At 41.8% G+C, this 12,408-nt stretch overlaps 1 protein-coding gene across 1 annotated transcript in view; it reads left to right on the top strand.

Moving 5' to 3' along the window:
- DOCK2 (dedicator of cytokinesis 2) overlaps positions 1-12,408 on the top strand; it is a 370,198-nt gene that overhangs the window by 151,534 nt on the left and 206,256 nt on the right. The window lies entirely within an intron of this gene.

The raw sequence follows: 12,408 nt of genomic DNA, 5'->3' as shown, positions 1-12,408 counted from the left end.
CCTCTCTTTGCCAAAGTCTAATCTATCTGTTTGTCTACTTAAGTTACCAAGGAGTTTGACTTTGATGCTGAGAAAGGCAGCATGGGTGGGTAGAAAGGACATTCGGATGAGGGAGAACAGGAAAAAGTTTCCACACTCATGCTGCAGAGTTGGCTCTGTGACTTTATGCTTTTACCTCTTTCATGCTTTCTTCTGTGCGATAGAATCTGTCATTTTTGAGATCTTTTTCATATATCTAAGTTTCCTGATTTGGCTAGTGGCCATTCTCTTTCCCTATTTCCCAAGCTCCTCAGTCAAAGCCAGAAAATAGATTTCGCTCCATGTGCCAACTCTGGTGGGTTGGTATTAGCTGCCTATAATATACTATGTTCAGAAAGATTCAGAGACTCCATCTTGACTTGTTGAGAAGAAGTGCTGAACTGATCAGCGATGTCTCTGATAAGCATAAGATTAGAGAACAGTGATGTGTACAAGATACTTGCCAATACTATGTTTGACTGAAGTCACTAGTGTCTTTGTGGCCCAGTTCAAAAGCTCTCATATCAGCAGTGTTCTCTGCCACATTTGTGGTGTAAGAGCAGGAGTGTAATGGACAATCCCAGTCACGTGAGAGTTTACATTTTACCAGGGAGTGGTTTCTACATATCACATGTCATATGCACCATAATTTTATGTGACCAAAGAAAGAGAACATGCTATCAATTAAACTGTGACACAGTAGTTAATATTATATTGGTTATAATCTTCGGAGATGTTAAAATATAAAAAAGAAAGTTTGGCTGAAAATCCCTACCATGTGATGGAACATATCTTTGAGTTCTCACAGGTAATTGTCATCTTTCATTGTTCAAGAGCATCACGGCCAAAGTTACACAGTTAGGAGCAGGAAGGGACGCGAACCCAGGGATTCTGACTTCAGAACGTGTGTAAATTGCGCTGTCCCATAGGTCTTAGAGCAACGAGAGGAAAATTTTCAGGCTTGTTTGTTCCAGTGAGGTGGTGGCTCAGGGGACCCTCCCTGGGCTCTAGCTAAGGCTGTCCCCTGGCTCTGGGCTCCATAGTGCTGGGGACAGACAGCCTCACTGGGAGAATCCACCAGGGAACATACACACTGCCAGAAGTTCTTGGAAGGGAAACAATCTGGTAATTTTGTTGAAATTGGGAGCTAGCTTTTATTTCGGGTAGTTAAAACAAGCCTCTTGATGATATATTTTGGGCTTAATTATCCTAGGTTTCACAGAGCAGTCTATTGAGCGATTAAATAAAGGTAAATACAGTTGACATCATGCCGGCTCCAGAAATTCAGAGCATTTTGTTCGAAAAGGAAAAAAATAGTGGAAATTGCCCCATCCGCCACTGTTTCACCTCACTATAGCACTGAAGATTCCAGAAAACACCTGAGCCATCAGACACAGAGTTTCAAAGCTCTGACTTTACTTTCCAAATGGCAGATGGCCCACTATGGAACCACTCTACTACGCTGAGGGACCACAGACCTTAGGAAGACTGTGCAGGGGCCACAGCAAGACAGTGTGAGTGCCAACTCTACCCCGCCCTGCCCCATAGGAAGCAGGTGTGAAGAAGGACAGTCTAGAACACAAGTAGATGGGCTTCCCAGTTAGAAGTGGTTGGATGACTCTTGACCTTCACTCAGCAAACCAACACCTTATTAAAAAAAAAAAAAAGTAACAAAGCTCTTATTTATTGAGTAAATATCTTGTGTTCCAGGCAGAATGCAGAACTCCTCAAGTATCTCCTTAACCTGCGTCAGGTACTCAAATTTACATATGAGATAACTGAGGCACAGAGAGGTCATGTGACTTGCCTATAATCACACAACTCGTTAATGGAAGAACTAGGATTTGAACACAGGCAGTACTGTTTCTAGAGTCTCTGCTCTTAAATAACAAACTGTGTTATGCACTTCTACACTAATAATACCTTAAGGTGTTCTTTAAGCATCACACATTTTAAAGGTAACAGTGAAATACCTTAAAGCCAGCTGCTGCCCTGCCTGGATCATGAAATCTAATGGGATGAACTATGTGGCAACTTTCAGAAACCTATAAAATGACACAGAACTTTTGGCGGTTTTATGATGACAGTGATATCTTTAGGATCAATCTCCTCAATTCTGGTTACTCAACCATAAAAACCCGTAAAATCAGAGCAAGAACATTTTATTTACTTGCGTGTCGGTACTCATGACATAAGTTTTAACAGCACGTTTAACAGAAGATGGCAAAGCTAGAACGGAGACGTGGAGATTCTGAAGGGTTTGGGAGGGAGCGAGAGCCTCCTCCTTCACATCCAGCGCATCTCTAGGTTCTAAGGGGAAAGGCCTCTCGAATTCAAATGCTTCTCTTCACCACCGACATCACCAGCCAGGGTCTGGCCATGCCCCCTCTCGCTGCTGCTTTTGCTGTATCTTCTAATGCGACACACTGCCTGCCGTCTGGTCCGTTTTGAGTTCTTCACACGCTGTGTAGCCAACATTGTCTTTCAGAGTAGAACGTTCTTGGTGAGAAAGCATTCAATGGCCCCACAATGGCTGAGAATCTGTGTTGCTGACAAAAATTATGATCCCCTCTCAAAGATGAAACAGCGATCGGAGGGCGTCAGCCTCCTTGCCCGGCATCCCATGCCTGGGAAGAAGGAAGCTAGAGTCCAAACCCAGGTCTCAGAGCTGACATCTTAAGCATTTCACTATGCATGTCTGGGAAATTGTTTTCCTGAGGTAAAATTAATTTGAGAAAATTTCGGAGAGATAGTAAATGTGTGGGGTATGTGTGTGTGTGTGCGTGTGTGTGTGTGTTAGAGGGAGATCAAGTTAATAAAGAAAATAGACATTATACAAGAGACCTAAAATTCAGTGGTAACCAAAAGATGGCGTCATTAACTTAGAGTAGTGTGGCGGTTGCTGCTTGATATGGAAATGTGGATGATGCTTATGTCCTGTGGGGGAGGGGGGAAGCTTTGCTTTAATAAGGATTTTAGTAATTGCGTATCAAGGAGTATATAAAATATATACATAGAAGATGGATTGGTATCTCAACTTCCAAGGAACCCACAGCATGTGTGGGCAGGAGTCAGTTATGAAGGTAGACTTCATAGAACTGGGTCTAGTTCTTGAATGACATGAAAAATTTGAATATGTAGAGAGGATGCGTTAGACGATTGTGAGAGGGAGCATCATTTCTTGCCTTATCTCCTATTCTGTGAAACCTCCTTTCATTCCTTAAGATCATCTTTCTTCAGTGACCTCATTGTTCTCTGTCTATTTTTCAATTACAGCATGATCATGTCATAATGGAATTATCTCTTAACCTATCAGTGTTCCACAGAAGACTAAAATCCTTGAGGAAAGGGACTGTGTCCTGTTGTATTTGAGGTTCCTGTCCATAGGCCCAGGGCTTGGCAAGGAGCAGGCATTCATGCAGGCTATAGGAGTGAATGAATGGAAAGACAAACTAATCAAGAGTACAAATTAATGTCTAGCTTTAAATGAATCCTGACTTAAAAAATAAGATAAGAAAAGATTTATTTCGTGTCAGACTTTCCCTTAAGGATATTTTTAATATAAAATTCCCAAATGCTCTACTAGCCCTATGTGGTGGAATTCTTTTAGACAAATTAAAGCTCCAGGGCTGGGGCATAAAGGAGCTGGTTTTGTTCTTCAAACCTTCCTTCTCTTTCATAATGAACCACAGAAAAGGGAATTAGGAGATATAGGTTCCTAAATTTGTGAAAACAGCTACTACATCTCCTTGGTCTGCCCGAGCAGCCTTTGCTATGAGGAGAGCACGCTCTTAGATGACAAATACGCTGCTGCTGCTGCCACCGCCGCCACCACCATGACAGTTTTACACGTGCCTCAGCAGCACACACTTTGAGGTTCTGTGGGGGAGGTGAGCTCAGGCCCTGGAGAAGCTGGTGCCTGTGCAGGAGCCTCCACTAGCCACACAGAGAGGGAGAGGCACAGACACGGGCTGGGGCTTGAACAGTGAGTTCTAGGAAGTGTACGACCAGTATGCCTCATCCTAATGAAATCACCTCCAAATATCTCAGTGCCTTTCCGCCTCTGTTAGTGGAGCTAGACAGATCCAACGGCAAACAAGTCATTTTAAGTGCAGTGGAGTCTTAAAGGTCAGACTCCACTGTACCTCTTGTCCTGTTTCCCGGCACTTGTCACCCCAGCTAGCCTCTCTTCGTGTCCTTGGAGAACTTTGGAAATTAGAATGTCTGCCACTGGGCGCTGGCTGAGTATCGTCATGCCCAGCATTGCTTTCTGAAGGCTCAGGAGCTGGGGTGCAGGGAAGGGAGTTTGCAGGGATTTTACTGGCTGGGGACTGGTCCTCTTTTCTCAGAAGGAGTGGGGAGGCCTCATTTCACAACTAGGAAATCTCTTCACTTCATAGTTCTTTTCCTCAGTCCCCTTATCTGCCAAATGGAGCTAATAATGATTATTACATGTCAATCCCATGGCGAAGATTAAATAAAAACATATGTATCAAGCTCAAAGCACTGGGCTTCACACGTAGCAGGAGCCATTATTATTCTCCTCTCGTGCTATAGTCTCCTTCCTACTTTGACGCAATGTTATGAATCAGATTACATACTATTTTATGGCCCTGACTTGGGATCTTTCCTGGATTTGCAGCATAAGCCATTTCCTGCAGCATAAGCCATTGCTGCAGCTGGGCTGTGAGTAAAGCCCCCTGGAGATGAAATTGGCTACCATATGTCTGCTCTGAAGGCTTGAGTCCCAGACTGGAAGGAAGAACCCCATCACAGAGTGTCCTTCCCACTGGAGCTGCCCATGAAGAACAGCTACGAATGAATAGGCTTCCCCCATAAGTCTCTGGTCCAGGTCATCCTTCCTAGGGCACTGGCCTTCTTAAGTGACTCAGAGGCATCAGTTTTGTCAAATGATCCTTCAAAATCAGAACCCATTTTTCTAGATTTATGCTACATTCATACAGTGATGTATTTGGGCAGCCATTAAATATTCATAATGATTTTTTAGTAACTTGAGGAAAGTTTATGATTTAAATATAGAGAAAGGATTACAGGAATGTAACAACAACAAGAAAGTCATTAGTACCCTGAAGGTTGGGTGGCAGGAAAACGTGGCCCATTACCAGAGGCCTGGACCTCGCAGAGGTCAGACCCAGGAACCACGTTCTGAAGCTAAAGTTATGTTGGTATCTTCTGCTTAAAGGACACATGATTTGTACATTTCTGTAGTTTTACTTTTTCTAAAATGAAATGATTTTGCTTTCCTTTTATAATCGGGGAAAAAAGCCTCAAACACTATTTTTTTAAAAACAGGAATTAATGAGATAGTCAAACATTTTTTATGTATATAATTTTACTTCTCTTTAATTACCTTTATTAATTATCACGATTAGTAGTGATATGGCTGCTATTCATTTATTCCACCACATTTTTCATGATAGATGGATCATGAAACACTGTCTCAGGTGGAGAGGACATCGTGCACTAAGTCACTGATAAGTAATAGCCTCTAACCTTTTGGAAAGTGGCAAGGAGATGGGTACAGGAGAAAGTGGAGTAGCAGGAAGTTAGGCTATACCTAGTAGCTTGGAGTCAGATGATAAGGAAATCTGTTTGCCGTGAGGAATTTTATGCTCGAGGGTGGAGGTGGGGCGCAATTAGAGACATAAAAGCCAGGGGATGGCATGGCCAAATGTGTCTTAGAGAGATTTCCAGGCAACAGGGAGGAAAAGTGTAAGGGAAATCGACTTGGAAGGCCAGTGTGGTGGTCTGCGTGGAACAGACAAGGGCTCGTGCTGAAGCATTTCGTTTCAATTACAAAGACCTTCTAGACCTTAGACCTCACTAGGTAAGGAAAGCAGTTCCTACTCTCAGGACACAACGTATTATGGGCAAAGGAGGAGAATTTAAGACAAATAATCATCACAAGAGAATTAACAAGGACAACATTGAGAAGGTCAAAAGGAGGGCGATAGGACATCCAGGTGAGTGGATGAGAAAAGGAGATGTGCTTAGTGTCAAAATCCCCACCCCCGCCCCTGACCATAATAAGAGCTGTATCTGCAGTTTTCTTGCCTGGAACACAGAAGGGAATCAATAACTGTTTATTGAAAAATAAGTGATTATGGACTGAGGCTCACCTGAGAAGTTTCCTTGGAGCTGGTGGATGCATGGAGCAGAGAAGAGGGAGGGATGCATTTCACGAAGCCCAAACAGGTCAGTGGGCTGGGTTTGTGCACGTCGATGCTTCACGTGGCTTTGGCTTTGCTTGTTTTGATCCCTGACTCCAGATGGCTTATTGGTTGTTGTTGTTGTTTATCTTGAAATAAATGAGCACACAAAAAACCACGACAGCATCACCCGTATGAGATTTCTGCACGTGGGACGGGGTTTGCATGCTCTGTGGAAGGCCTGTGTGAACCACTCACAATTTCAGCAATTGAAATGACTCAGCCTGTTTGGCTTAGGATAAAAACGCCTTCTTTGTCAGCATAACCAGGGTATCACAATGCTGTGTGCGCTACCTGGGAGACCAAGCCCAAGCACCGATGGGAGGTCACTGTGTTTAGCTGATGATTTAAAAAATACATATTGAGCTTTTGCCAGGAGAAAAAGCGTGGGTTTCATTTGAGTGAAATTTAATGTAAGATAGCTATGGATTCTGAGAATTCATGAAAGCCATTCATGATAATAAAGCTTCTGTTTGATTTGGAGCAAATAATACTTTGGTATGATATTTATTGTCTTTTCATTTTAGTTGTGATTTAACCAAGGCAAAATGCTCTGTTCAAAATGCTTCTTCAGTTAGATGGACCCTGACTCCTTTAAATTGCATTTTGTCTGAAATGGACTAGGTCACATGTAATAAATTCTGGCATTTTAATGGAAACATTACAGCAAAAATAGTTAACAATCTACGTAATTTCAAAACAAATTTTCTCTTTCATGCAGTAAGGCAATATCTTGGTGAAATGTGCAAAATGCATTGAAATTTGATTCTGATGGCAGTTTGTTCTGAAACAAGGTTAACTGGGTCATCAGTATTCAAGATAAAGGTGTTGAGGGTGGCGGCGAGACAGGATGGTAGTGGCCTGGTGTTCCTGGGTCCTCAGTGCCACATCGAGCCCTGTGGAGTTAGAAGCCTTCGGCACATTAGCTGCGGACAGTCTGAATCAGTGGAGGGCTGGATGCCCGGGAGAGCACAGATGGAAGCTGTGCACACCAGTAGGACCATCGCCATGTGAGGACTGATAGACAAGAAAAATCTTGGAATCATTTCTTTGGTCTATCCACTGGATCCAACTCATTCATTAGTTTATTACTGCAACAAATATTTGAATCTCATTGTGCTAAGTGCTGGAGATAACAACGGTGAGCAAAATTAAGCAGGATTCTTATCTTAGGAAGATTGTAGGCTAATGAGAGAGAAATACATTCATCAAAGAATGATACAAATATACGTACAAGGACGACCATGCCAAGCACTTTGATGGAGGGGTCCTTGGTGCCAGGCGATTGTGTAAATGGGGTATTTGGTGTAGTCTGGGCTGTGGCGGTGGTAGTTATGAAAGCCTTGTCTAGGAAGGTGCAACAGAGCTGGAGACTGAGCAGGGAGGGTGGCATGGTGGGATTATCTCAAGCAGAGGGAAAAGTGTACGTAGACTCTGTAGGGAGTGTTGCATGCTAGGTCCAAGGAACTCAAGGTGACTCAGTGTGACTGGAGAGCAGATGGCACAAGGGCCTATGATGGGAACTTCTGTGGGAGAGGTCCAGTAGATGTTCTGAGCTTATCAGGAAGCCATTGACATGTTTTCAGCCAGAATGTCACGTGGTGCAGATTGAAATTTTGCAATGATTGCTTTTGCTGCTGTGGAGAGAATGTGCTGGAAGGGAAAGGGAATGCCTGTGGGGAGACCAGTCGGGATGCGTCTGTAACAGCCAGCTGAGAGAAGAAGGGGGTTTGTAACAGGAGACCAGCAGTGAAGAGGCATGCTTACTTGGAACCTGACTTAGTCTGGCAGTGATTAAACCAAGCTCTAGGTTTGGTCTTCGTGGGCTGAGGGTTCTGTAGGAGGCAGGAAGAAATCATAGTTTTTGGGAAACCTCAGCAGTAGGGGTGATAGATGTGATCAGTAGGCATTCAGGCTTTAAAATGGTTGAAAGAAGATGGTGGAGGGGGTGGGATGAAAGTATGCAAAAGGGGTTATGAGCATGAAGTCAGTTAAACATGGTGCAAACCAAATGCAGACAGTGTTGGGTATGGATTTGTCACTCAGCTCTTTTTATTACAAGTGATGCTTGATGGGCATAATGATCATAAAACATCTATGTCTCTTCATTTTAAAAAAAATACATTTTTTAGCATATGGCAAGTTGCCTAGAGCAACTTCAAATGAGAGCCTTTTCAAGTGAAAGCTGTACTGAGGCCTCCGCTCAGCTAATGAGGAAACCGTACCTGGGGGTCAGAATGGGTCTCAAGTCTGGCGCCAGTGCTTGCTGGAACTGCCCTGGGTGCTGGTGTCTGGTAGACTCCCACACATTCCATCCACCAGTCACATTGCTCCCAGCGAGGACTTCCCCACACGACTGCTGTGAGCCCTGGGGTGAATCTTCTAGCCTTATTGAATCACCTCATGCTTAAAATGGCAGGGACCCAGCTCTTACAGAGATCCAGCTCTTGTCTTTCACCTCTAGTATATTTGATTCCATGCAACAAGGATCCTTCACTCCCCAGATTGCCATGCTGTGCTTGGTATGCCTGAGTATCTTGGATCACTGAAGGCTGTGTTAATTAACGTTCATTGTCATGGTTTCTGGTCTTAATCAGATCAGAAAGAGTTTATTTCTTATCAATACCACTTTTTGCCCTGAGACGATCTTAAGCCTATTTCTGAAAACTCAGTTCGACCTCATGAAGGCATCTTCTGTCCTCTCTCCCAATTTATTTTAATAAAAAAATTAGTGAATACGCATCTCTTGAGCTCCTGTTGTGTACCCTACATTGTGCTCAGGGATTTCACCCACTTAATTATTAGATACCCTTATAAAGCCCTTGTAAAGCAAAGGTTATGTTCAGCATTATAAGAAAAGGAATCAGAGGCTCACTGAGGTTAGCTTTCCTAAGGCCACACAGCAAAAAGAAGGGAGCAGAGTAATATCAAGCCCAAGACTTTGATTCTGTGTCTAGTTTTTTCCCTCCCTAAATTGGTAAATAAGCTGGTTTTAGATAGTTTATGGACAACTCAGGGAAAAAATTGAATCACATGATGGCAAAGATTTTTTCTTTTCAATTCTCTCTCAAACGTCTGAGTTAATCAAGTAGAAAATAAGCTGGTGTTAAAGTGGCTTTGGCACATGTTGAGTATTTGCTAGTTTCTTTACAAAGAGAACTGGTCTTAGGCTTAGCACCTTCAATACTCAACAATCTCTAGCAAGAACTTAATAAAATTATATTGATTTCGTCTTCTATATTTGAAATATCATATTGGTTTTTCTTGTGGTGGTGATATAAAGTTGCCTTTTAAGGAAGAAAATTAAAGAAAAAATAAAGAAAAATGTTGAATAAATTATAGTTCAGGTGTACGGGCATAATAATGATAAAAACATGAATGTGTATTCATCTGAATGAACTGGCAACTGTCCCATTCATTCACATGGCCTCTCTTGCTCTCAGGACACATGGTACTTCGTGTGATCATTCTGGCGCTAAGTTCTGAATCTGTTCTTTGTTTATTTGTTTTCCTGGGAAAATATAGAAGAAATTATAACGAACACTTGCCCTGAAATTAGGACCACAGAGGCATACTCCTAAAGTTTAAGTTTTATAACTCAAATGAACCCAAGCTAGTAATGGAGTCTTAAAACCTAGGAAAAATATGTAAGTTTATTGCAAAAGATAATATCCCATTTAAAACAGTTTAGAAATTTACAAAACCTTACATTATACATAGTCTTTAAGAAGATGCTCTATAGATGAGCTAGTATTAAGTTCCAAGTATAGTGAATACACATTTTGTTTTTTTAACTACAGAGAAAGCAGCTACATAAACTCCTTAAACTTAAGTTGATGTATCGGTCTTTTTTCTTTTAAATTTTATAAAAGTAATTTTTATTAAATTAATATCTCCCCATAAAACCATATAACCTCAAGTACAGCATTTTTGTAGACTGTCATGGTAGATGTTACATAATATTTTACAAAGAAGCGATTTCCACATGAGTAGATGAGTTTTGGTATATGTATATGTATGGGTTTTTTTAAACACAGAGATGGTCATTTTTGTTGGCAGGAGGGTGTTTACTGAATCCTTTTCCTTCATAACGATTTCAGTGCTCGGTTTCCAGAAGAGACTCCCTTCCCATTTGCAGGTTGGTGGCCCCAGCAATTCTGTGTTGTGCTTAGGTATAGAATCATTATAGTCTCGTTTGGTTGTATTTCAAGAAATGTCAACATTTTCCAGCCCCAATTTCATTTAATTTGGTTGAGGGTTTATCTGAGGTCCCTAACTCAACATAAGAGCCTGACAACATGCACTTCTTAATTATCCAAGGTTCAGATTGTGTAAATGACCTCAGACACCTCTTCATTCAAGGCCAACTTTGGCAAATGACTCAGCTCAGCTCTGGGCCATTTTGTTCATTTGATGCTGGACCATGCACAGAGCTTGTCAAGTAGGAAGAGAAGGTGTTTATATCTTCATTCAAGAGTGGAAAAATTGGCCCTGAAAATTTAAGCAATTTACCAAAGGACAGTGGACTAGACTGTTCTGTTGCCTGGGTCTCTTAATTTCCGGAACAGGATTGTTTTCATTTTAGCGTGCTGCCCGAGAATATAAAGTAATTTGAAAATTAGTGTAAGCAAAGCAAATTAAGATGGAAGCTCTACTACAAGATGAAATTACATAAGAGATCCCACATGATTTTCTTGATTGGATTATCCTCTCTGCTGTTCTTCTCCATTGTTGGGGCCAACTGCAAGTTGATTGTGTGGATACAGAAAGATCTGTGGCTTTCAGCCAGTGGTAGCATATCTTATTGAAATGTGGCTTCTTAAGTATGACAAGTGCATTTATCTTAATTCCAGCTTAACATTATGGATGCCAGTCTCATTTTGTGGGTTTAAACATTACACTAGAAACAGAACAAGAACATCTTGAATGAGATTCCAAGACTTAAATAGTGCAAGCCCAGATTCCTTGCCAAATTTCCCTCTCGCTCTCACTGAAATAGCTTTGTGCACTGCAGCGCTGTGGCAGGGGAAGGTGCAACTGTCAGGGTGGTTTGCTCATTTTGTCTCAGTTTGCAGTGGGGTATGTACATGCCATGTTCACACAGAATGCTGTGTTCTGCAGAGCCTGACTCAGACACCTGATCTTCAGCAAAGGGGGTTATGAAATGCCTTCTTCATTGAATGTCACGTTGGCCTTTAGGATCATCAATCTAACCACAAGCTGGTAGAGAATTTAATGAGAAGGAATATGAACCTTACAACCCACCCTTCATCCCCAAAGTATGTAGCGATTATTTAATTATATTACATTAGTAGTTCGTTCAGCCATGCTAGTTTGACTGGACCCACATGTATGGGGGTCTCGTCAAAAGAATGAGCCAGACTTTAAAAGAATTCAGACTTTCAGAAGGAAATATCTTTAATACTAAAATGGAAAAATATATAAAGGTATCCTCATCCCCAGTCCTGCTGCTTCTGCAATCAGGTGACCATGTCCTGATCTCCAGGAAAGGAGATTATGTAGATTAATATACTTCTGAACCTATCTACAAAGCTGTTGCAGGAATGAATGAATGAATGAATGAATGAATGAATGAGAACCAGTGTTATATCTTATCTTAGTCTTATACATGTTACTGGTAAGATGAAATGGATGAACAAGCTGCTGGATCTCATGGTCTTAAATGTTGCAGGGAAATTAACGTGGAATCTTAAAGTTCAAACCCAACCAGATCCCGCCCATTTGCCAGGCGGTCTCAGGCTGAGAAGCGTGATTGTCTAAGTTGGGCCCTGGAGCAATTACAACTACAGGATAGCCACACTAGCCAGTTCATTATATGCTGCAGTGACCTTACTCTGCCACAGACTGCAAGGCCCACACGGCATGAGATGACAAATTCATGATTTGGGATCAAGGGGCTAATTAAAAATGAAAATGACCCAATCCACCAGGCGATCTTACATTTTTATGTCCTGCCTATTTCTGTCATACTTATGTGTGCCAATATCATAGAAAACTGCCAGTTTATGTATCTATTTTTTTTCTGGTATATCTGCTTCAAACCCTCTTCTATCTTCCTGCTCTGTACATTTCTTTTTTTCTTGCTTCTGGGATGGTGAAATCAGGTTGGGAAGGAAGTGCTTAGCATCACGGAGGTATT

The sequence above is a fragment of the Pteropus vampyrus genome, unplaced genomic scaffold (assembly GCF_000151845.1).
Source record: "Pteropus vampyrus isolate Shadow unplaced genomic scaffold, Pvam_2.0 Scaffold30, whole genome shotgun sequence".
Lineage (NCBI taxonomy): Eukaryota > Metazoa > Chordata > Mammalia > Chiroptera > Pteropodidae > Pteropus > Pteropus vampyrus.
This window is presented reverse-complemented; position numbering and strand designations above follow the sequence as displayed.